The sequence below is a fragment of the Ornithorhynchus anatinus genome, chromosome X2 (genome assembly GCF_004115215.2).
Source record: "Ornithorhynchus anatinus isolate Pmale09 chromosome X2, mOrnAna1.pri.v4, whole genome shotgun sequence".
Lineage (NCBI taxonomy): Eukaryota > Metazoa > Chordata > Mammalia > Monotremata > Ornithorhynchidae > Ornithorhynchus > Ornithorhynchus anatinus.
The window spans coordinates 25095254-25121100 of record NC_041750.1 but is presented as its reverse complement, the minus strand read 5'-3'; the positions used below and the strand labels follow the sequence as shown (position 1 = coordinate 25121100).

Genomic DNA, 25847 nt, shown 5'->3' with positions numbered 1-25847 from the left:
CATATGTAGAAGGCATAAATACAAAATGAATTCTAAATGAAAGGGAAAAGCAGTACTTTCTCCAGTTAAAGAAATGCACAACCCACATGTAAGAAGTAAAAGTTACTAGAAATTAGACTTAGCCTAACCTTAATGCATTGCATAAGGAGGATCACATTATCCTCGGCGCACAGAGAAGTGCAGAGTATGTCAGTCAAGAGTCAGGCAATACAAACTGACTTACTAGAATGAGCCTGGGAGTCAAGAGACCTGGGTTCTAGTCCTAACGATATCACTTGCCTGCTGTGTGTCCTTGGGGAAGTCACTTAATCAATCTATGGTATTTACTGAGAACTTCGTCTGCAGAGCACTCTATTAAATGCTTGGGAGAGTACAAAAGACCCGCTATTCTTGCTCACAAGGAGCTTATAATTTACCTTCTCAGTGTTCAGTTTCCTCACCAAAATTTGGGATTCATTTTCTCCAACTCTTCAACTGTGAGTCCCATGTAGGATAGGGACTGTAGCTGATCTTATAACACTAATGATTAAAAAAAAAGAGATGATATTTGTTGAGCATTTACTATTTGACAAGCACTGTTCTAAGCACTGAGGTATTTACTAGAAATTCATGGAAAATACATTCCCTGTCCTACATGGGGCTTCCAGTCTAAGGGGGAGGGAGAACAGGAATTGAATCCCCTCTTTACAGTTGAGCTAACGGAGATATGGACAATTCAAGGAATTTTCTCAAGGTCACATAGCAGACAAGTGATGGAGCTGGGATTAGAACACAGGCCTTCTGGGTTTCAGGTCTGGGCTTTTTCCACTCTCTGCTTCTCATCTTGTATCTTGCACCTACTCTAATTTTCACAGTTACGTGTTCAATAACCACCAATAGTATTCACTATTTTAGCACTTGGGAAAGTACAGTTTAACAGTACAAAAGACACATTCCCTGCTCACAGTGAGCTGCAATCTAGAGAGGGATTGGTAATAAGAAGGGTATTGAGAAGCAGCGTGGCGTAGTGGAAGGAGCACGGACTTGGGAGTCAGAGGACGTGGGTTCTAATCCTGGTTCCGCCACTTGTCTGCTGTGTGACCTTGGGCAAGCCACTTAGCTTCTCTGTGCCTCAGTTACCTCATCTGTAAAATGGGGACGAAGACCGTGAGCCCCTCAGGGGACAACCTGATTACCTTGTATCTATCCTGGTGCTTAGAACGATGCTCGGCACATAGTAAGCGCTTAACAAATACCATCATTATTATTATTAATAAATACCATTATTATTACTAGTGATTACTAGAGGATCCCCAAACACCTGAAAATCCAATTTTTCTGATAAAAGAGAATCCACTTGACAGTTCACTGGATAAACTCCACCTGAAAGAGTGAATGAAAATCTCTGTGAACTCCTTCAGAAGGGTCAGAGTTAAATCATGTCAGCGGAATAACTTCTGTCATCATTAGACTTTTCAGAAACTGAAACATCATGTAGGGGGATTCGTCTCTGCGGAAACTGATGGGTTTTGTTTTGAACATTTCTCAACTCCGGAGCGATCAATTCTGTTCATGCCGTTTTGGCGTTCGCTTGGCAGAGTGGCAAGCCGCTATCAGCTATCATCCATTGCGTGAGGCAATGGAGGAGAGTTCCAGGAAGTGCACTTAGACATCCTGGTTTTAGCAGGGCCTAAGTAGCTATCACTCTCCTGATGACACCAACCCCTACTTCTCCTTGATCTTCACCTTCCGTCCCCTTTAGTGGAACAATTACCACCCCCCTCCACTGCCTTTGACTGTGGCTCTTTGCTCCCAGAGTAGCTAATGTAAGGTGTCTTTTCACCAGTAATAACTGTGGTATTTCTTAAGCGCTTACTCTATGCCAAGTGCTGAACTGAGCAGTGGGATAGATACAATCAGATCAAACATAGTCCCTTTCCCACATAAGGCTCGAAGCCAAACCCGGTGGGAGAACAGGTATTGGATCGCCTTTTTACTGATGAGGAAGCTGAAGCACAGTGAAGTTAAGTGAGTTGCCCAAGGTCACACAGCAGGCAAGTGGTGGAGCCGGGTTTAGAACCCGGATCCCTTCATTCCCAGGCTAGGGCTTAATACACATTTATTATTCACTAAAATGAATCCCCTGATATTAGACTAAGTGTGTGGTGGGTGAAAGCGGCCACTGGCTCCTTCTCAAGGCACACTCCATCCACACGTGTAAATATCTACGAGCTTAGTGTATTAATGAGATGTAAGACCTCCTAGTACAATGAAGATGGGACTTCAGAAGAGTCTTAAAGATGGAGAGAGTAGCGGTCTTCCGGAGGTGAATGGGGAGAAAATTCATCCAGAGAAGAGCATTCTCAAAAGAATAGGCAGCATTTACATTTCAGCTTCGTTCAGGTAACCGAACAGAAGCTTAGGTAAGAGTTGTTTCTTAAAAATAGCTTCTTGAAAAAACAGGTTGACTATCATTCTGTCAGTGGGCCCATTCTCCACAGCTCTCTGGTATTCAGAATTTGGGCTGTGGAGGCTAATCGTAGTTTTTGCTCCTGGAAGCCTACGATTCAAGTGGAATTCTGCAGTCAGAGGGTTTAGATCCTAATCTCAGGTCTGCTACTAGCCTGCTGGTTGACCTTAGGAAATTCACTTAATTTCTCTGGGTCTTAGTGTCCTCATCTGTACAATGGGCTAAGATACCTGTTCTGTCTCAGACTAAGTGTCACAGGGTGACTCAGAGCAGGTAAGTAGTGCAGCCAGGCCTAGGACAAACAGCGTGGTCTAGTGGAAAGATCCCGGGGCTGGGAGTCAGAGCATCTGGGTTCTAATTCTGACTCTGTCACTCATCTGCTGTGTGACCTTGGACAAGTCACTTCACTTCTCTGTGCCTCAATTCCCTCATCTCCTAAATGGGGATTCAATACCTGTTCTCCTATTTAGCTTGGGAAAACCCTGGGCCCTGATTATCTTGTATCTATCCCAGTGCTTAGTACAGTGTTTGATACGTAGCACTTAACAAATGCCATTATTATTACTAATCAAGATCTCAACTCCCTATTCCACACTCTTCCCCCAGGCCACAGTGCCTCAAAACTATACTCTGCCTCTTGCAGCTTTTGGCCGCTTATTCGGCTTCTCTCCCTCGGCTTCTCTCCCTGAATGCTAAAGAAGCAGTGTGGCTCAGTGGAAAGAGCCCGGGCTGGGGAGTCAGAGGTCAAGGGTTTGAATCCCAGCTGTGTGGCTGTGGGCAAGTCACTTAACTTCTCTGTGCCTCAGTTACTTCATCTGTAAAATGGGGATTCAGATTGTGAGCCTCACATGGGACAACCTGATTACCCTGTATCTCCCCCAGCGCTTAGAACAGTGCTCTGCACATAGTAAGCCCTTAACAAATACCAACATTGTTATTATTATCAAAAGCATAGAACAGTGCTCGGCCCACAGAACACAATCAGTGCTGCCAATAACGCAGGTATCATGAGGGGACCAATCCATGCATTCCTTGGAACAGGAGTAAATAACCTGGAAAGTTATCGAGATGCTGTTGCACACTGAAACTTCGTGGTCTACTAATCACCGAAGAACACACTCTCTTTAGCATGAGATTTCCCCTCCTTCCTGTTCTCGGCTAGAAATACCATGAGAACAGACTGTCTCACCGTGTTTTCAGATTTCCACTTCCAGCCTCTGCCAAAAGCAGGAAGTGCAGGAGTGGGTGAGGATTTGCTTTTTTTTTTTTTTAAACATCTTATTGAGTTTTTGTTGATTTATATAAATCTCATTAAGAGTCTCAAATGTAAGGAATAATACCTGGCATTGTGTAGCAGCTCTCCTAGGGCAGTCAGAGCTTCTCTTCTCACATTTGGCAAAGTGGTAAATGATTATCCTCATTTTAAAGGTGGGGAAACAGACACAGACTTGTCAGTCACACAGGCAATGGAAGAATTTTCCCCCTCTAGACTAAAAGCTTATTGTGGGCAGGGAACGGGTCTACCGACTCAGTTGTATGGTACTCTTCCAGGGGCTTAATACGGTGCTCTGTCCACAGTAAGTGCTTGATAAAAAACACACTGATTGAATTTTATGAAAATTCAAGTCTTCAGGCCTCTCCCTGCCCCTTTTCTTGGATCTGACATGCTGCAAGGTAGTAATATTAAGAGTCTTTATAGTATTTATTAAATGTTTACTATGCGCCGAGCACATTACTAAGCACTGGGAGAGGATACATAGCAGGGAACGTGTCTACCAACTCTGCTATACTGGTCTCTTCCAAGCACTCACTATGGTGCTCTCTATACAGTTAGTGCTCAACAAATATGATTGCTCGATAGGTGAGAGTTAGACATTTTCCCTACCTCTCAATGGGCTCACAATCTAAAATGTCATTTAGATTGTGCCAACCTGTGATCTGAAATCAGATTATGATTCCAGGAATTTAACAATATTCTTAAGTATGTGGTCCAAAAGTACTCTGGATAGGACCTTTCTAGTATTGGAGAGTAATGAGATGGTTTGATAGCTGCCTTTACTTGAAGATGATGGTGATGATCTTTTATAACCTGCGAAATCACCTTAGAGGAAAATCTGAGTAACTTTTCTAAGTCTTAGCAGCATAGAGAAGCAGCAAGGCCCCGTGAAAAGAACACAGTCCTGGGTGTCAGAGGACCTGGGTTCTAATCTCAGTTTAGCCAATTACTTGCTATGTCACCTTGGGCAAGTCACTTATCTTCTCTATGACTCAGTTTCTTCATGTAAAAAATGGGGATTAAATACCTATTCTCTCTCCCACTTGGATTGTGAGCCTCAGGGGGAACAGGGGCTGTGCCCAACCTGATGAACTTGCACCTTCCCCAGTGCTTAGAACAGTGCTTGACACATAGTGAGTGCTTAACAAATATCATAATTATTACCATACAGATGTCGTCAGGTTCAGGTGGCTGCCACTTTCTTGGTTCTGATTGCTATAACCACTTCCTCTCTGGTTGGGACAAGTACCACACCTTGACATCAATCAGTGGTATTTATTGAACATTTACACTGTACTAGGCACTAGGGAAAGTGCAGAGTTTTTTCTTTAATGGTATCTGTTAAGCACTCTGTGCCAGCCCTTGTACTAAGCCTCCCCTCGTGCCCCCCAACCATTTGCTCGGCTGTTTCTCTCTGGGAGGGAATAACTGGGTCAACCATTGATTGGCGTTGCATCAAACAGCGGTACAGGGGATGGAGTCTCTGACCACCAAATCATATCTGTGTGCTGGGTGGGGAGGTGTGTGTATGTGTGTGGTGGGGATAACTTTGGAGGCCCAGAGGTTGAACGGTTTTCAGTTTGCAGGGCACCATTCCCCTTCAGAGTCCTCTACTTTTCTCTCTCCCCACCACAGGAGGGCCAGAGAAACCATAAATACAGAGGCGACTCCAAACTGTAAGTTCACTGTGGGCAGGGAATGTGTCTACCAAGTCTGTTGTTCGGTACTCTCCCAAATGCTTAGTACAGTGCTCCCCAAACAAAAAGTGTTCAATAAAGATGACCAACTGAGAACAGCATGAGCTAGTGGAAAGCTCAGGGCTCCTGGGTTCCAGTCCCAACTCTACCAGTTGCCTGCTGTGGGGCCTTGGGCAAATCACTTCTCTGGGCCTCAGTTTCCTCATCTTTCGAATGAAGATTAAATACCTCTTCTCCCTCCCCTTACACTGTGAGCCCCAAGAGGGGTAGCGACTTATATCCTGAGGTTTAAAACTACTTGGCACATAGTAAGCAATAAACAAATACCATTATTATTATTTTGTTACTAGAGGTACTGTAAAAACAAATCTCCTGTCCTAAGAAAGCACATTTTCTCCAAGAGGCCTTCCCCAACTAAAGCCTCATTTCTTCTTCTCCTATTCCCTTTGCATCACCTTTGGATTTGTATCCTTTATCACCCCTCCCTCAGCTTCACATCATTTACATCCATATCCTTCCTTTATTTATATTAATGTCCATCTCCCCCTGGACATTTGGAAAGTATCTTACTCTTTGGAAAGTATCTACCAAATCAGTTCCATTGTACTCTTCCAAGTGCTTAGTACAGTGCACTGCACATGGTAGGCGCTGAATAAATACAGCTGATTGACAAATAGGAATGGCAAAAAATGCTCATCCTGTTGGATTCTCAGCTCAGCAACTTCTCCAGCTACCTTCATTCAAGACTTATTAAAAATGGAGTTCAACCAGTGAAAATAAAGCATTCCTACATGAATGTTCAAAGCTTACTATGGCAGGGCAGACTTTGAACCTGTCAAGTTGTCCACAATAAACAAACAAGCCCAAGCAGAAGTTGTGTGTGCGCAACGCTTTCTCAAGGCAAGGCGTATTCCAAATATTTTTCTTCCTCCAGGTTCCAAGCACGAGGTCAGTGTGAGCAGCAGATCAGTTTTAAGATCTGAACTCTCAACTAGGCAAACAAAAGTCTCTAAAAGACAGCTATGAACACAGGTACCCTGGGGCTTTTGGAAGTATATCCCATAATTGATTGATTGATCCCATAAAACAATGAATGGCCACAAAATTTAAAATACCCATCTCATAAATTCAACAACAATATACATTTTAGATCTACCCCTGAACCTTGCCCAGACTAAGCACTTAATTCCATAAGTATTATTAATCCAAATGAGACTAAGAATTCCAAGTCTCAAACAAAAAAGTTAATATTGGAAGGGGAAGGTGTTAGAATCTGTTATCATTTAGTGATTAGAATCTGTTATTATTTTAGTGACATCATAACATATCCATTTCACCATACAGCAGAGCACAGGGAATCCCATTAACACATCTACCTCTACTGTCCTGCCAGACCCCTGAAATAAATTTGGCTATTTGCCTAGAACTAATTTTTTTTCCGGCCAATTTTCACCAATTTTTATTGTTGACATAATATTCCCCTATGCAACCCAAGGAAAATACGCAAATAAGGTCCCCAAGTGAAGTTGTATTATGTATCGTTGTATGGTGTGTGGCTGACACTATGGCTGACATAAGAGATGTCCTCAAATGTGCCTTCCAATGACTCATTATTTTCTTTAAGATTTGTTGGTTTGGGTCAATGAAATACCCAAACACACTAACTACAAACTTTGAACTCCTAATATGACTGGATTTAAGAAATGGTAAAAATCGAGGTCTTGAAGTAGATGATGAGGTACTTCAAAAAATGTATGCTTCCAAGTACAACTTTTATTTAGATAGGTATTCGTGGGGAGGGGGAGATTTTCAGAGCCACACTTCACAAAGCTATCTAGTTGTTCTAGGCTACTTCCCTTCTTTGATATGAACGTAGCAAAACTACGATTGTGATGTTCAGCTCTTTCCTCCTCTTGGCTTAAAAAAAACACACACACCAGAAATTAAATGCAAAAACATGCAAATGTAACACTGTTTGCAAATTTAAAGTAAAAGTCTCTGTCGAAAAATGCAAAAGTTCCCATAGCAACATTAGCTCCCATCTTAAATCTTTTCAATTCTATTAAGCCAATCAAAGCAGACTCTAAATGCAAGCAGTACATGCAATATGGATGATTTAAGATCTTTTTTAAAAAGGATAATTTTGTTCTTCATCTTTGCCCTCCAATGCCGAGCAGTTCTTATTTTTCATGAATGCAGTTTTTTAATTTTATATCGCTACCAATTATTTCATGAACTCTGTGGAGGAAAATCCCACATGGTCCTGAACATTTCTTTAAAAAATAAAATAATGATTGTGAATTCTTGCAAGCGATTTGGACGATGTTTATTTTTCCAAAAACCCGTGAAGCAGATGGGAATGGTAACAATGCTAAGAGACTTCCATGAATTCCCCTAACCCGAAACGGTATTGGATAGTTCTGGACATCTGGAGCAAACATGGGGGAGGGAAATGAAACATTTCTTCAATGTACTCTAAGTCTAAAATAGTATCACAGTGTTGGAGCCATGAAGAAACCCTGAATGAAATGCAGCAATGGATACAGCAGAAAGCTTAAAGTGAAACCAGCTTGCTCGATTGGAGCTATTTATAGTGTTCTAATGAAGAAAGCAGCTGGGTTGAGAAAGCATGCAACTCTCTGCTTGCAAAACCAACTGGTCATTTCTCTGGGATTCATTTCTAGAGAAAAACCTCCTTTAGTCTCTTCTGACAGGTGGAGCCTGAAAAAAAAAAATCACGATGTTTTGGGCAGAACAGGGGAGTTTCCTTAAAATATCCTTCGACAGCTTGGTCAGAAAGCTGGATTTTCTGGTAACAGTGAAAAGCTCAGAAGTTTGACACAAAAATTAGGGCTGTAGAGGGGAAAGGCTCGGGTTGTGGTGTGATCCTTAAATGAGAGGGTAGGTGTCCAGGAGAGTAGGGGACCTCACTATTCAAATCAATCCATAGTATTTATCAATTGCTTGCTCTGAGTGGATTTGCCCAAAGTCACCAAGTTGTTCCCAAAATCAAACAATACTCTATTTCCCCTTTTCCATGTCTGAGAATACTTTTTTTTTTAAGTAGGCAAACACTGGACCCAAGTTGGTTGGGTTTTATTTAGTGGGAGTCCACTCCCCATTTTATTCTGGGGTTATTTCCCTAATCTGGAAGCTAAAGAGAACCTTAAAGAGATGCCCATCCTGGAAGAGGGAACAGGAGGGTCATTACACAAGTTATATTTGCTTTATTGCTGGATCCAGGTTAGCGTTTCTGCCGTTCTAACCCTCATAATCTTGGTTCTTACATGCGAAGCCAGGCCGTTCTCATCTGCAGTTTGTGCTGTTTGTTTTTCCTTGCTGAACTTCACTCTGACCCGTCTCCAACTTACCAAGCAATCATCTTCCCAGAAACTGGCCACCACTGTCCTTTCTCTCACCCCACCAGTCCAGATGTCTTACCTAAGGGGCAATGGATTCTGAACTAGCTACTTCCTTGGTAAAAACTTTTGGAGAGTCTGGGTCACCTACTAGCCCTAGCCAGGAGAATAAATGGGCAGCCCCTCCCTTGCTACTGTGTGGGCACCTATTCAGTTATGCCAACAGTGTATGTGTGTGTGTGGGGGGGAACCAACCTAAAACCATCAGGCATTAAAGGCCAGGAAACAAAGGGAAGAAAATCATTCTATGATAGGGTTGCTTTTTTTTTTTAAGTGGTATTTGTTAAGCACTTACTATGTGCCAAGCACTGTGCTAAGCAGTTAAGGTTGGGTGAAAGCTTAAAAATACAACCTGATCAGTGTGGACCACTTTTCTGAAATTTTTCTTAAAGTCGGGACAACCGGTAGAACTCTAAAGCAATGGACCCAGAGAGACGTGAGACGTCGTGGGTTGCGCCAGAAGTGAAGTTCACTTAATGCGGTTACGCGTGCCGTGTTGCGGAAATCCGCTAGGTTCACCAAACTTGGAGAACTTCTCCAGGGGAGGGGAGTAAAGCCCTGAGACCACCCACCCATTTGCTCCGGGGCCCTTTCTTGAGGGATTTTGGGAGAGCCATTGATCCTACTAAGTAACTGTTTCCTCACTGAAAAAGAGCAGGATTCCCTTCTCTTCACCCTTTCAGCCTCACCCTGCCTTTGGGGAGTCTGACGTTCAGTCCTGTGGGGAAATGAAAGGAAAACTCTTCTGTTATTATTACTCGCTAACACTGATCGGACCAGGAGATGTGCTAGGCACCATGTTGAACAGCATTAAAGACAATCCTGTCTAAAAATGAGTGCAAAGCCCCTGCTTCGTGCGACAGAAATAGTGTTACTAATGAGAGCAAAGTTAGAGAACTCTGAGGGCTAAGGCCCCTCCCGCAGGATCTCCATCCCCTTCTCCAGAACAAATACACCCTCCTCCAACTCTTTGCTTCACTGGCCTAGAGCAAATAGAGGACATCTTCTCAGCGATGAAATTCCAACTTCTAAATGCAAGGAGGGGGTAGCGGGAGAGGGAGAGGTCGTCACCTCTTTCCCAAAGAAATAGATGCTGAATCTGGGGTTGAGGGAGGAGGGCAAGGAAAGCTCTAATTGGTCTCGGACTTCTAAGCCCGACTCAGGCTCTGAAATGCGATGTGACCTTGAGCAAGCGATGAACTCCTCAGTCTCCTCGTGAGGAAACTCGGGTTGCTGTTCACCTACCTCACAGCCGTCAGCGGTGCTTGTAAAGTGCTTTGAAGCTCTGTAGTGCTTTGTAAGTGCTGAGGGTTATCATTATTAGAAGGAAGCCATTTGAAACTAGATTGGACAACACATTAAACTATGCATGTTAACTAGAACCCTTCCTGGCTGGCACTGGGGTCAACCAGGTGACTTGGAGCACTTTGGCTGCTTCTTTGTGATATTTTGAATTAAAGCCAGTAAAAAAAAAGCTATCATATTTTCACGATTTTTTTAAAACCTTTTAGCACTGAGAGATTAAATGAGAGCATTAAAGCGCTGAGGATCAGGTGGGAAATTATGGGAAAGAAACAGACTCTCTAGCTCTAAAAGGGGCCAGCTTCACACAACGAATTCACCACCCCCTCCCATTTCACACGGTGTCATTAAGTTATATTCTCACACCAGCAATAATAATAATAATAATTGTGGTATACGTGATGCAGTTTGTGCAAACACTGAACTAAGCATTGGGACAGACACAACAGAATAAGAGAACACAAAGTCCCTTTTCCACATGGCGCTCACAGTGTAAGTGGGAGGGAGAAACTGAGGCAAAAAATATTAAATGACTTGCCCAAGGTCACACCGCAGGTAAACTGTGAGAGAGGTATTGGAACTTGGGTACAGATGACAAAACAAAGCCCTTTTGAAGGCCCTAACCTAGAGAAACCCAGCCCCCTAGTCCACCCTCCCTTCCCCTTTACTACCTTACTCGAGTGACAGCACGTTCCTCTTGCAGATGCGTGTTCACAAAGGGCCCAGCTCAGGTATTGCTTTCAAATCCTTACCAGCTGGATGCACTACACTGTACTAAATGCTTGGGGAGGGAGACAGACATGAATATATTTTTGGCCTTTTCTATGTCTTCCCACGACTGAGTGGTCTCGAAATGACCAGGGTTGCCTACAGTTACAGGATCATCCCCTCTACTCATCTTTTGGAGTGTGAGCTCTTTGTGGAAAGGGAATAGGTCTGCTTATTATCATACTGTACTCTCCCAAGCTCTTTAGTACAGTGCTTTGCACACAGTAAGCACTCAGTAAATACGACTGAATGAATGACAAGGAGTGCAGTGTAACACAGTGATGCTATACAGAAGTCGGACCAAAAATAACAACATAATGGCTTGCAAAGTAACAACCCCTTGGAAAGTGAAATTTTTCTGGTCATCCTCTAGACTCTAAGTTCATCTTGGGCAGGGAACGTGTCTACCTACACTGTTCTATTGTATTCGCCCAAGCGTTTAGTACAGTACTCTGCACACAGTAAGCATTCAATACCTTTGATTATGATCTTTTGTTAACCGGACAGTTGGTGGTTAACCAGCCCAACATGCAGATCATTTTTGAGAAAATATATTAATGTGTCATGGTGCCCAATCAGGGAGTCTCCCAGCCCTGCTTCTTGGGAAACGGGATGGGGGTGGTCTTCTTCAGAGTTCCCAGGGCAAGTTGGGTCAAGGCAATAGTAGCATCCTCAAATAGCACCTGTCAATCATCAGTAGTATATGATTTCTGCGTGTGGAGCACCATATCAAGCACTTGGGAGAGTTCCAAAGACTAAGCAGACATGTTCCCTGCCCCCAAGAAGCTCGCAGTTTTGTGGGAAAGGCAATGAACAGTTACAGTTAGGGGAAGGAACCAAGTATAAAGAGATGTACATAACTGCTGTGGGGATCTGAAGGGGGGTGATTAGCTAAGTGCTTAGAGTCAGTCAATCATATTTAATGAGCGCTTACTGCACGCCGAGTCCTGTACTAAGCTCTTGGGAGAGTACAAAACAACAACACATTCCCTGCCCACGACGAGCTTACGGTCTATAGAGGGAGGCATTAAGATAAAAGGAAAATCAAGCTTTCTAAAGTAACATACTCATAAGTCAGATTCCCTTAGAACCATTAACGTATAGGCAGAGGGTGAGGGGAAAAAAACCCACTGAACTTATGGCTGTAGTCCTGTTACTTCAATGAGATAAAACTTACCGGAGGGTACAAACGGTCTGGTCAGAGGTGAAAATGTGAAAATCTGTCTCTGGCCAATTCTTCTTTTCATCATGGAACTGTACCCTGTGATGGAGGAAAATAAAATTTAATGATCTCCAAGCCCTCTCGGTTCAGTGAGAGGTAAGCCACGGGACCCAATTTTTTTTCCCTCTTCAGGATCCAGCAGAGAATGAGGGTGCACCCCAAGTTCTGAAGACCACCCACCTCCCACTCCCCAGCATTTCCAGCCTTCAAAGCCTTATTGAAGGCACATCTCCTCCAAGAGACCTTCCCAAACTAAGCCCCTCCTTTCCTCATCTTCCACTCCCTTCTGCGTCACCCTGACTTGCCCCCTTTGCTCTTCCCCGCTTCCATCCCCACGGCCCTTATGTACATATATGTCATTTTATTTATTTGTATTGATGTCTGTCTCCCCTCCCTCCCCAGACTAAGCTCACGGTGGGCAGATGATGTGTTTATTGTTGGACTGCACTCTCCCAGTGGCTTAGTACGGTGCTCTGCACCCAGTAAGCGCTCGATAAATAAGACCGAATGAATGAATCAGTGAATTGGAGAGCTGGTCAGAGAGGCCCCCTCATCTCACAAGAGAATGTATCCTGGGGTGAGGAAACAAGCCTCAGTAGGGTGAGAAGTCGATGGCCCCATCACTGGTAGGGGAAATAAACCGGCTGGGGAAGCAGTGTGACTCAGTGGAAAGGGCATAGGCTTGGGACTCGGAGGTCATGGGTTCGAATCCCGGCCCTGCCACTTAACTGTGTGACTGTGGGCAAGTCACTTCACTTCTCTGGGCCTCAGTGACCGCATCTGTAAAATGGGGACTAAGACTGTGAGCCTCACGTGGGACGACCTGATGACCCTGTATCTACCCCAGCGCTTAGAATAGTGCTGTGCTTACTATGTGTATACTATGCACATAGTAATAGTGCTTACTATGTAGTGAGCGCTTAACAAATACCAACGTTATTATTATTATTAAAAAGTGCAGGCTGCTTGGAGCTCCTGAGAGATGATGTCAGAGTTATACGGAGCAGGATCTCTCCTTGGGGCCGGGAGATGGCGCTTTGATAGCAAAGCCTTCCTGAGCGCTTGAGAAATTTCACGCTGCTTTTGCAGCTTGCAGAGACCCCATTTGTAACCCCAGACAGCACCGGGGCTTTACGTTAGGACTCTTTTCTTCGTTTGAGCAGTAACTTCGGCAGTCTACCCCCCCCCACCCCCCCCCCAAAGGCTTATTGGTTCAATAACAAGGTTGCATATGCTGCTGGTATTTTCCACCCTAGAGAAAGGGATTTAAAAGAACATTATCACATTTTTCATGTCACCTTTTTTTTAAAAAAATAACACCCGGTATTTGTCATGCGCTTACTATGTGCCAGGCAATGCGTTAGGGTAGATAGAAGGTAATCAGGGCGGACACGGTCCCCGTCCCACATGGGGATCACAGTCTTAATCCCCATTTTACAGATGAGGTAATTGAGGCACAGAGAAGTTAAGTGACTTGCTCAACATCACGCAGCAGGCAAACGGTGGAGCTGGAATTAGAACCCAGGTCCTTCCGACTGCCAGGCCTGTGCCCTACCCTTTAAGCTACGCTGCTTCTCCGGTCAGTTCTGCATAGCACCCTTCCAATCCGCTCCACCTCCCTCCCCTACTAGATTGTAAGCTCTTCAAGGACAGGAATCACAACTCACTACTGTACACTCCCAAATGCCCACTCTGGTGCTCTGCACACAGCAGGTGCTCGGATAATATAACCGATTGGCTCACAAGACACCTTTACCACTCTGACACTCACGCCCAGTGAATGAGCAAATAAAACAGTTGCTACGGTCTTGTCATAGCCAGATGGATCTGCCTTTAAGGGCCTATTGGTGTCCAGAGAAGAATACCAAGTGCTAAGCGATAAATCAATCGGTGGTATTAAGTGTGTAATCAGCGCAAAGCTCTGTACCAAGCAGCTGGACAGTGCAGTACTAGTCATTTATTTATTTATTTAGTCACCTTGTCTGACTCCCCCTCTAGACTGTAAGCTCACTGTGGGCAGGGAATATGTCTGATTATTGCTGTTTAGTACTCTCCCACCTGCTTAGTACAGTGCTTTGCACACAGTAAGCACTCGGTAAATACAATTGACTTAACTACAACACAAATCAGGTGGCCCTCTGCCCTCAAGGAGATGACAATCTAATGGTGTTCACCTTTGTGTCCAGGAAAAGGAATGCTGAAGTTCCTGGAAGACCCCATTAGAAGTCTTGGAAAGCTTTTCCTTAGGACCTGGAGGGGTGGGGGTACGATCTGAGGAAACCCAGAGCATCTTGCAGGGATGGTGGCTTAAAATTAGTGGAGGACCGTGACACTGTTTTTGGTTTCACTCCCCCCTTCCCCCCTCCAGGTCACACTATTTACATTGCCTAGCACTTCACATCTGAGAAGAAGAGGAAAAAAAAAAGTTAAAGATTAGCTCAACTCTTTCAAGCTGTGGTAATGCCAAGTAACAAAGGGGCAGAGACATAAGAAGAAAGCCAAATGTAAACATGTGTAGGTTTTTTTTCCCCCCGGCTGCCCCAGAAGGCGCAGGGCTAGAAGGTACTGGAACATTCTGAAGTGAAATGTGTGTGAAACTAGAATAGCAACTTCATCTTTTAGAAACATGCCCCTCAGTAGTGCTTCATGGTTTTTCTTGTCTTCCACCTCCATACGAGACTGCAGTTCTGCTCTGTAAGCCTTACTGAATGTACGTCGCATACATCCTTCTGCTCTAGTTCCCTTCCCACCAATGAACCTAGATACATATATATATATATATATATATATATATATAGGTGCCATTTATTGAGCATCTAGTGGGTTATTGGAAAGAGTGGAGCCTCTGGAATCAGAGGACCTGGATTCTAGTCCAGCCTCGTCTAAGACTTTGAAGACAGGGAGAGTGGTGGTCTGGCATAAATGGAGGGGGAGGGAGCTCCAGGTCAGAGGGAGAACTTGGGGTAAGGGTCAGCAGCGAGGTAGACGAGATCGAGGGACAGCACGCGAGCTGGTGCTACGGGAGTGAAGTGTGCGGTAAGGTAGGGTACCTCTCCTATACATGAACTGCTAAAATGACCAAATCTGGAAAGGTTAGGCAATCGGTCGTATTTATTGCAGAACACCATACCGAGCGCTTAGGAAAATACGACATAACAGAGTCGGTAGACACGTCCGCCGCCCACCGCGAGCTTCCAGTCCAGTTGGGGAGACGGACATTGATAGAAATATATGAATCGCAGCTATGTACAGAAGTGCCGCGGGGCGGAGGGAGGGGCGAATAGAGGGTGCAGATCCAAATGCAAGGGTGACGCAGCAGGGAGTGGGAGATGTTGGCAAAAATCTTGGCTCACGGGAGACGGTTCTTGTTACTAGAGAACGTATAGTGCATCTGACTTTAGTCACTTGATGGCAGCGTCAGAGTTTCTGGAACACTTCCGTCAACATGATTTGGGGCCTGTGAGTTCGTTAGCAAGTTAGTGTGGGCCTGGGATCTTGTTTCCTCTTGTCCACTAGATGGCCCTTTTCCAGTTTCCTTTAACAGCCCAGGACAACTCCGCTGTTTCGAACAAACATTTACTCTGTCGAAGAAAGAGCCTTCGAGTGACAGGAATCCAGTAGCCAGGGCGGCTTTTGACTGTTTCCAGTCAGAAGTGCAGAGCCCGGCAGTTTTCTGGAGACTGATATCCAGATATCCACACATGGAAGTCAGCATGACCTAGTGGAAAAAGCCCAGAACTGGGAATCGGAGGATATGGGTTCTAATTTTTCACACTGGCGCTAAAGCACTGAGTCAGCTAGCCCCAGTCTTCTTCACCTCACCGATCTCCTACTACAGTCCGACCCACACACTCTGCTCCTCTAACGCCAACTTACTCACTGTGCCCTGGTCTCTTCTATCTTGCCAATGACCCCTTTCCCACATCCTCCCGCTGCCCTGGAACCGCCTCCGCCTCCAAATAGGCAAGACCACCACTCTCTCCACCTTCAAAACATCGTTAAGGTCACATTTCCTCCAAGAGGCCTTCCCTGGTTAAGACTTCTTTCCCTCAGCTTGCTCTCCCTTCTGCGTTGTCCATGCACTTGGATATGATCACAAATTCTCTGGGCTTCAGTTCTCCCTTCTGCGTTGTCCATGCGCTTGGATGTGATCACAGATTCTCTGGGCTTCACTTCCTTCCCGTCAAATGGGGTTTCAAAACCTTTTCTCCTACCTTCTTAGACTGCGTGCCACATGTGGGACCGGGACTGTGTGGCAGCACTAGTATTTATTAAAATGTCTGACTTGATTAATTTGTATCTACCCCGGAGCTCAGAACAGTGCTTGGCACATAGTGCGCATTTAACAAATATCACAGTATGATTATTATGATTATTACTAAGAGAAGGAAAAGGAATTCATTTATTTGGAAGAGAGAAACCATGAATGGCAGTGGTCAAAATGGCAGGCAGGGAGGAAGGGGCTGAGAGGATACTTTAGACTGTAAACAGTGTGGGGAGGGAATGTGTTTATTGTTGTACTGTACTCTCCCAAGTGCTTAGTATAGTTCTTTGCACATAGTAAGTTCTCAACAAATACAACTGATACAGAAGAAAGGCACCAGAGAGGGAGGAATGGCAACTGGGGGGGGATGAAGCTATAGGAATTTGATTAACAGTCCTCCCCAGCTTGGCTGATTTCTTGTTTGCCATTAGATTATTGCAGAGTGAGAAATGAACAGGAGCTGTTTTCAGCTTCACGTTGTGGGGAGGGCGATGAGGAATACCTCCTAATGCTGATGGCAAATATGGGTGGAATGCTTAATCTAGGCACGGACTAGTGGAAAGAGCATAAACCTGTACATCAGGAGACCTCTGCCATTACCTAACCCTACTGTGGGACCTTAACTTTTTTTTAAATAGCATTTGTTAAGCATTTACTAGGCACCAGGCTCTGTACTGAGCACTGGGGTAGAGACAAGCTAATCCGTTTGGACAAAGTCCCTGTCCCACATGGGGCTCACAGTCTTAATCCCCATTTTTACAGAAGAGGTGGTTGAGGCACAGAGAAGTGACTAGCCCAAGGTCACACAGCAGACAAGTGGCAAAACTGGGATTAGAACGCAGGTCCTTCTAACTCCTAGGCCAGGGCTCTATCTACGAGGCCACATTTCTTTATCTTCACCAAGAATAATTTCCCTATGTCACAATTGCCTCATCTGTAAAATGGGGATATGACACCTGCTCTCCCCTTCTCATAGACCCGGAGCGAGAGGAAGACTGTGTCCGATTGCATTACCTTACATCTACCCGAGTGCTTAACATAGTTGTTTGACACAAAGTAAGTGCTTTACCAATACGGTTATTGCTATGATGACTACAGGGTGAGACTTTTGGCCCTTCAGGTCAGGGGTGTGAGGCTGATCGGAGTGAGCAGAAAGCAAAACCTGACCTCTCACAAGAAGCTCTGGAGTCGAAAGTAATAAGGGGGTGGAGGGAGAAGAGGGGGAGAGAGAGACAGAGAGAGAGAGAGGAGAGAGAGAACAAGCATACTCTGGTCACATGTCCTGGGAAGTTTCAGGTAACGAACATTAACTGGCTGTTAAATCAGGTTCCTTAGAGTCACAGACAGGACCCCGCCAGCCTCTTTGACTGCATCCCTGATGGCAGCCGGCCAGGGGGCTCACGGCTCAAGAATAGCTCCCCAGTGTTTGGGCCCCGACTCCTCTCGCAAAAAGCACTCGGTCTCAGTCGGACCACTCACAGAGCTGCTTGCTCTTAGTGGGAAGCAAAAAATAACCAAGCTGACAGAAGGGAAATAAATCTAAACCAATAAAGCCATTTGCTTTCTGACGTTTTTCCATTTTTGGAGGTGGGGCCGGGCCGGGGAATGGGATCGATTGAGGAGAGGCGGGCGGGGAAGGGTGTGGGAGGAGGAGGGGTGTCACCCGGGAGATCCAGAATGAGGGAACGGGGTGAGGGGGCGGCGGGGAGATACAGGTTCCAGACATTCTGCCACCATTTCCATCCTCCAGTACTGAAATCATCAACCCACCTCAGGACCACTGAAAACCAACAGGGCACAGAGCACTGTACTGCTGAACTAGGGAAACACTCGCAAGAGTAGACATTGCCCTTATCTTCCAAGAGACTACAGGCCCCGGGAGAAATAGAACAGACAAAATAGAGACAAACATACTCAGCATTTATATGTGCATGCAAATCTATGCCACAATTACAACAGTGAGAGGCAATATGGTCTCTTGCAAAGAGTCTGGGCCTAGATTTTAGGGGAGCTGGAATCTAGTTCCAAATCTGCCACTGGCTTGCTGACCTTGGGCAATCACTTAATCTCTTCATGCCTGAGTTTCCTCATTTGTAAATTAGGATAGCCCCAGCTCCGCCATTTGTCTGCTGTGACCTTGGCCAAGTCACTTCTCACTGCCTCCATTCTCTCATCAACAAAATGGGAATTCGTTATCTTTTCTCCCTCTTACTTAGATCATGAACCCCATGTGGGACCTGATTATCTTGACGTTACCCCAGCACTCAGTACAGGGCTTGACACATAGTAAGCACTTAATTACTGCAAATACTATAGCCGCACACCGTACCTCTCAGACTATGAGTCCTGCGTGGGACAGGGATTCTGAGAATTTCTATCTGTCCCAGCATTCAGCACATAGAAAATCCTCAAAAATCATATTTGAAATTAATCGGTTGAGGTAAGAACAATTCTAGCCTCTGCTAGCTCATAGAAAATTGGTGGTGGAAGGGGAGCAGAAACTGGGAAAGATTTCTGAGAGGAGCTGTACTTTGAGCTATAATTTAAGGAGATGGGCTATAAAGTAAGCATTGTAAACTGTTTTGTTTTTTTAAAAAGAGTACACTACATCTTTTCCCATCCTCTTAAGAAAAGCAGCATGGCCTAGTGGAAAGAGCACAGACCCAGAAGCCAGAGGCGCTGGATTCTAATCCCACCTTTGCCAGTTGACTGCTAAGTGACCTTGAGGAGATGGGCCTTCATTAAGGCTTTGAAGGGGGGGTAGTGGGGAGAGTAATTCATTTTAATATCTGACTCCCCCTGTAGACTGTAAGCTCCTTGGGGTCAGGGATTGTGTCTTCCAACTCTATCACATTGCATTTTCCAAAGCTCTTAGTACTGTGTTCGACACCCAGGAAAAACTGATATAAAAGTTGAATGATTGAAAAATGGCATTTTAAAAAGAGAGACCATTCTCCCCTTAAAGTTGGTTTTCTCACTTTTCAAGTTTGATTTAAATCTCAAACGCACCCAAAAGCAGTCTACGTCACTCTCAGTCTGTGAACTGTAGCTGCTCTGAATTCTAAAAGACCAAATGAACAGGCCTAGAAAATCAGCCCATCAATTTGAGACTACCTGCAGAAGCAGCATGGCTAAGTGGAAAGAGCACGGGCTTTGGAGTCAGAGGTCGTGAGTTCGAATCCCAGCTCTGCCACTTGTCAGCTGTGTGACTGTGGGCAAGTCACTTCACTTCTCTGTGCCTCAGTTCCCTCATCTGTAAAATGGGGATTAAGACTGTGAGCCCCACGTGGGACAACCTCATTCCCCTGTGTCTACCCCAGTGCTTAGAACAGTGCTCTGCACATAGTAAGCGCTTAACAAATACCAACATTATTACTACCTGCCCCCCATTTGCTTTTTCTGCTTCCTAATGAGGTACAGAGAGAGGTCATTAGCTGCAACTGCAGGCCCTTAGGTAGCTCGGAATTAAGATCATTTTAAGGTGATGAGAATTCTGTTTTTAAAACTTTTATCTTCTTGGCTAACACGTGGGGGTATCTTAAGAGTAGAAATATTGCAGCATTTCACCCTAAAGAGCCCTGAGTGTAAGTTAACCATGGATATGAAAGTGGAGGGAGAAAACCATCTCTCTACACTGAAGAAAAGTGTAAGGAAGAGTTTATTACTACAAAACAATCCCATCACTGGGGACTGCTTTGAATCCAGCTACAAGGGAGTGCAGGAGTGGTGGAGGGGTTGCTTCCTCAGTAACTGGGAGACGCCCCCCCCCCAAAAAAAAACTGTCAACTGCACTCTGAGCCCCCTACCTGTGCCTCAGTTCCCTCATCTGCAAAATGGGGATTCAGTGTCTATTCTCCCTCCTGGACTGTCAGTCCCATGTAAGATCTGATTACTTTGTGTGTGCCCCAGCGCTTAATACACTGCTTGACGTTTAGTAGGGGCTTAACAAAGACTATTATTATTATTATTACCAGCCACCATGAACATATACAAATCTACCAGCAGATAGCAGAACATATGAATTCAATAGTATTCATTGAGCACTTACTCTGTGCAAAGCACTGTACTAAGCACTTAGTACATCTCCCAGACAGTGGGGGAAATCAAGGCAGACAGCAGTTTTTCCAAGATTTGTTTGGGTCAGAGAGAGTAAAGTAGCAGGCTTTTCTGGATGTCCTACAATCCCACCAACTTTCATTCATTTAATTGTATTTATTGAACACCATGTGCAGAGCACTGTACTAAGCACTTGAGAGAGTACAACAAGAAACAGACACATTCCCTGTCCACAACAAGCTTACAGTCCAGAGGGGGGAAACAGACATTAATAGAAATAAACTTTCTCTTCATAACCCTTTCCCACTCCCAAACTAACCTTAGACAAATGGACTTTCCCCAGACTTCTGTGGATCCTTTCACAGAGCAGAACGTGAACAGTGTGGAATTAGGGATTGGGAAGGTGGGAGGGTCAGGCTGTCAATCAATCCAATCATACTGATTGAGCACCTGTGTGAGGAGCATGCTAATAATAAATGATTAGCTTGTATTTATCCCAGTGCTTAGAACTGTGCCTGGCACCTAGTACGTGCTTAAGAGTATCACAATTATTATTATTATGCTATGTACTTGGGAGAGTACAATATAGGTGAAAGACAGGACCCTTATAGTGGTAATTTACAGGATAGTGCAAAAGAGAAAGGCACAAAATAAGGCTTTAAAAACTCTCCTTTGAACTTCTCTAACCCAGGTGTTTACTCCTATTGAATACTAGCATTTACTGAACATCAACCTCTTGTAATTTCCACTTAATGAGGAGCCAGAACTATGGCCTGCTGCCTGTATATAGGAAAAAAATTTTCCTAGTAGGAGGCTTAAAAGACAAAAAAATGCAAAGGAGAAACTGGCTTATGATAGAAATTGTTCCAAAGTGCTCTGCCGGCACTTCAACAATCTCTGCTTTTCTCAATCTGGAAACTGTAAATAACTGCAGCCCACATTGGCCTCTGCTCACCATCAGATCAGCAAACTCCTGACCCTTGGAGGAACCCAAATGCTTTCAAACCACCTCAGGGTCTTCAAGGGCTTCCCAAATTTGGAGACCACTTAAATAGGAATGCCCCAAAAGTAGAAGCATTGTGGGCTAGTGGAAAGAACACTGGCCAGGGAGTCAGAGATCCTGGGTTCCAAATGTGGCTCTGCCAACTGCTTGCTGTGTCACCCAAGTCAAGCCCCCAACATCTCTGTGCCCCAGTTTCCTGGGGATACTTGTTCTCCCTCCTACTTAAACTGTGAATCCCATGCGGGACAGGGATTGGATTCAACCTGATTATCTTGGGTCTACTCCAGCCCTTAGAATAGTGTTCAACAGATACTAGGTGCTTAACTACTACTAATAATAAAGAGGTAAAACATCACATGTGCAGCTTTTCTCTAATGCCAGGCTGTGGTCTTATAATACTTGGTGTTAAAGATAATTCAGGCTGTAGCACTCACCTGATTCAAATGCCACATCCATGCACAGAAGCAGTTCATTCAATAATGCAGCGTGCTGGGCTCAATCAGACTTGCATTGCCCAAGGAACACTCTATTCCAGTCAACTGGCTATCTTTCTCCAGACCAGCTTCTCAGAGGCAGCGGGCCCCCTTTGAGCCTTATCGAAGTTCCAACTTTTGCTAGACCATGTAAAAGTGGTTCTCGAGAAAGTTTTCTGAGAAAAAGGAAATTTGGAGGAGAGATTTGAGGGAGGCAGTTGTTTTTCTCATACCCCACAATTCCACACCAAAGGATGTTCAATATAACCCTAGATGGCAGTTCGTGAAAGTAAGTCAACCAGTGAAAATGGTCAAGAGGGCAGGGGAGGATTTATCATTGTTCTAAACTCCATTCAACTTTTTAAATTTAAAGCACTAAAAGTTAAATTCGGTGGTCCAATTACTTGAGCCAACATGTCAACCTGGAACTTGCCAGGTGAAAAACACAGGATGGCTCATCAAGGGAAAGGAGAGCCTGTTCTCTTAAACCTTAAAACCCCTTCCTGACTGGCTGAGCTTCTCTATTGTTTTCTATCACTAGAGCCACCTCCTCCAAGATGGTTTTATCTTCCAATGGATGCTGGGAAATGGAGTTTTTTATGGTATTTGTTAAGTAATTATTCTGGGCCAGGCACTGTACTAAGTGCTTTAGGTTAATACAAGCTTTTTGGGTTGGACATAGTTCCTGTCCCACACAGGGCTCACAATCTTAATCCCCATTTTACAGATGAAGTAACTGAGGTACAGAGAAGTGAAATGACGTGCCCACAGTCACACATTAGACAAATGGTGGATACAGGAATAGAACCCAGGTCCTTCTGACTCCCAGGCCCATGATCTACCCACTCTGCTTCTGGTAGAGTTCTTCAAAACTCTGGGGAAACAGTCCCCAGCAGGGAATAAGTTAAAACAATGCACTCTATTCTCCACTATTTCCAGACTCACAGGATGGGTGGCTACTAAAATGCAATGTGTGCTTTTTTATTTTGGGGGGGGGCCAGAGGACGTTATACCCAATGAAAACTACTTATTTTTTCAAATTGGGAGTTTAATAGAGTTTCTTCTGGAACAATTAGCAAGGTTTGTAAGGATCCAATTTTGCCTTCCATCTGTCTAATGACCAACCACCAAAAAGCCCAAGAACAGGACATAGCCCTGATAAAATTAGCATATGGTATTAGTTAAATCTTGGAATGTGTGCTTAACTTTCAGGTGGATTCCTAATTACTCTGTGACCTGTTTAGCATTGCAGACTCATTTATTTCAGACATGTTTAAATAGCATTCAGTTGGTCTTGACATATATATATATATATTTGCATATTGAATTTTTAAAATAAATGCTGAGGTTAAATGGATCATACAAATGGCTTTTTATTAGCATACTAGCTGGGAAGAAGGGAAAATAAGGCAGTGCAAAAAGAATGATCATTTCTCTGCAGTGCACTAGAGCCCCACACAATTCTACATATATGTGTTTTCATTTTCAAAGGAAAAATAGATTGCAGATTAAAATAGTGCTTTGCCAAGGTTAAAAAGGAAACGATTTCAGTAACTGTATTGAGTTCTCTTGATTCTTAGACTTAAAAAAAAGTCCTCTTCCTTTTCAGGCAATTGCTATAGAAAGTTCCAACCACTCCCTTTTTCTCCAAAGTTCTGTTTGTACTTCCATTGTGATGAAACACCAGTAATATGACTTTTGCAGGAAAGACCCACATTTTGCTTTGCTGTACTTATCCCCTTGATCCAATATTATCAATCAATAGTATTTATTGAACCCTTATTGTGTGCAGAGCACTGTTTTAAGCCTTTAGGAGAGCACAGTAAACGAGAGTTGGCAGGTTAATTCCCTGCCCACACAAGCTCATAGCTTAGAGGAGGAGACAGACATTAATATAAATAAAATAAGATATGTACATAAATGCTGTTGGCCTGAGGGAGGGGTGAATAAGGGAGCATTTGGAGTGGGAAAAGAGGAAGTGAGGGCTTAGTCAGGGAAGGCCCCTTGGAAGAGATGTGCCTTCATTAAGGTTTTGAAGGTGGGGAGAGTGATGTCTTTAGGATTTCGCAGAGGGAGGGCATTCTAGGCTAGAGACAGGATGTGGGCTAGAGATCGGTGGTGAGATAGATGAGATAGAGATACAGTGAGTACGTTGGCATTAGAGGAGCAAAGCATACAGACTGGATTGTAGTAGAGCTGAGGTAGGAGGGACAAGGTGACCGAGCGGTTTAAAGGCGACGGTAGGAGTTTCTGTATGATGCAGAGGTGGATGGGCGACCACTGAAGGTTCTTGAGGAGTGGAGAAACATGGACTGAATGTTTTTGTAGAAAAATGAACCAGGCATCAGAGCGAAGTCTGGACTGAAGTGGGGAGAGACAGGAGGCAGGGAGGTCAGCAAGAAGGCTGATAGAGTAATCAAGACAGGTTATGAAAAGTGGTTGGATTAACAGGGGAGCAGTTTGGAGAGGAAAGGGGGGATTTTATTGTCTTGTATGCTGTCGAATCGTCTCCGACCTGTAGCGACGTCATGGACACAGTTCTCCCAGAATTTCCCACTTCCATCTGCAATTGTTCTGGTTGTGTATCCATGGAGTTTTCTTGTTAAAAATACAGAAATGGTTTACCATTGCCTCCTTCCGCACAGTAAGATTGAGTCTCCGCCCTCGACTCTCTCCCATGCCGCTACTGCCCAGCACAGAGGAGTTTTGAACTGTAGCAGTTTGCTTTGCACTTGCTAACCACTGCCCAAGCTAGGAATGGAATGGATAGGTTTTTGCTTGATTCTCCCTCCCACAGTACTGGGAACTCTCCAGGTGTGATCCTGGGTGTTGGGCAGCGGGGGCATTTTATCCTAACCATTTTATGATTGATGTGGTTGTAGGGTACTGACTGTTGCCTGGAATTTCCTGGGTCCCATCAGCGAACAACACTCGACTCATTTGACATTTATCATTTTGTGGCTTCCAGGTACTCAGGCAAGATATTGAAAGGTTGACTGTTGTATAGTTACTCACCCCTAAAGCCTGCAGGGTAGGATGCTTTTGGAAGCCGTAACTACCTCTGTGTTCTGAAATATCACACGTACATTCCAGCGGAATCTCTCTCCCTCTCTTCAATTCTCTTCTTTTCTCTCCCCTTCCTCTTTCATTTACCTACTGGAGTCTGTCAATATTAGAAAGTTATCAGAGCAATGAATTCTCAGGGAAGGTGTTTATTTTTTTTTACTGGTATCTGTTAAGTGCTTCCTATATGCCAAGCACTATGCTTGGTCCCTTCAAGATAATCAGGTTGGACATCGCCCCTGCCCCAGATCGAGCTCACGGTTTAAGTAGGAGGGAGAACAGGGATTGAATCCCCATTTTCCAGTTGAGGAATCTGAGGCACAGAGAAGTTAAATGACTTGCCTAAGGTCACACAGTAGGCAAGTGATGGATCAAGATTAGAACCCAGGTCCTCTGATTCCCAGACCCCTACTCTTTCCACTAGGCCACTCTGCATCCCAGTGGTTCATTTCATTTGTCACAAAACAGATGACTGAGAAAATTAGACCCTAATCTGTCAGACTCCATAAATCATTTTCAACTAATCCACTTGATACCCTGTTATTTTCTGGGAAGTAGCATGGTCTAAGTGGAAAGAACATGGTCCTGAGGATCAGGAAAGCTGGGTTTCACTCCCAGCTCTGCCACTGGCCTTCTGTGTGACCTTAGGCAAGGCATTGAACCTCTCTGTGCTTCACTGTCACTATTTGTAAGATGAGCCTAGGGTACCTTCTGTATTTATAAGGTACTTTTGAAACTGTGAGCCTCAGGAGAGATAGGGCTGAACCTGATTATCTCGTATTTAGTGTAACATATAGGCTGTGTTTGGTATTTAGTGAGCACTTTATAAATACCATGATTATTATTATTATTATT

The 25847-nt window shown here is 44.4% G+C and overlaps 1 protein-coding gene across 2 annotated transcripts in view; it reads right to left on the bottom strand.

The window, feature by feature from the left end:
- STMND1 (stathmin domain containing 1) overlaps window positions 1-25847 on the bottom strand; it is a 112432-nt gene that overhangs the window by 68622 nt on the left and 17963 nt on the right. Inside the window, exons 2-3 of one of the 2 annotated variants that reach the window (XM_039910549.1) lie at window positions 21891-22105; window positions 12089-12172 (exon numbers count right to left, since the gene is read on the bottom strand). The gene's annotated coding sequence lies outside the window, so the exon portion shown is untranslated. The remainder of the gene's footprint in view (window positions 1-12088; window positions 12173-21890; window positions 22106-25847) is intronic. The other variant, XM_039910550.1, reaches the window with a different exon arrangement.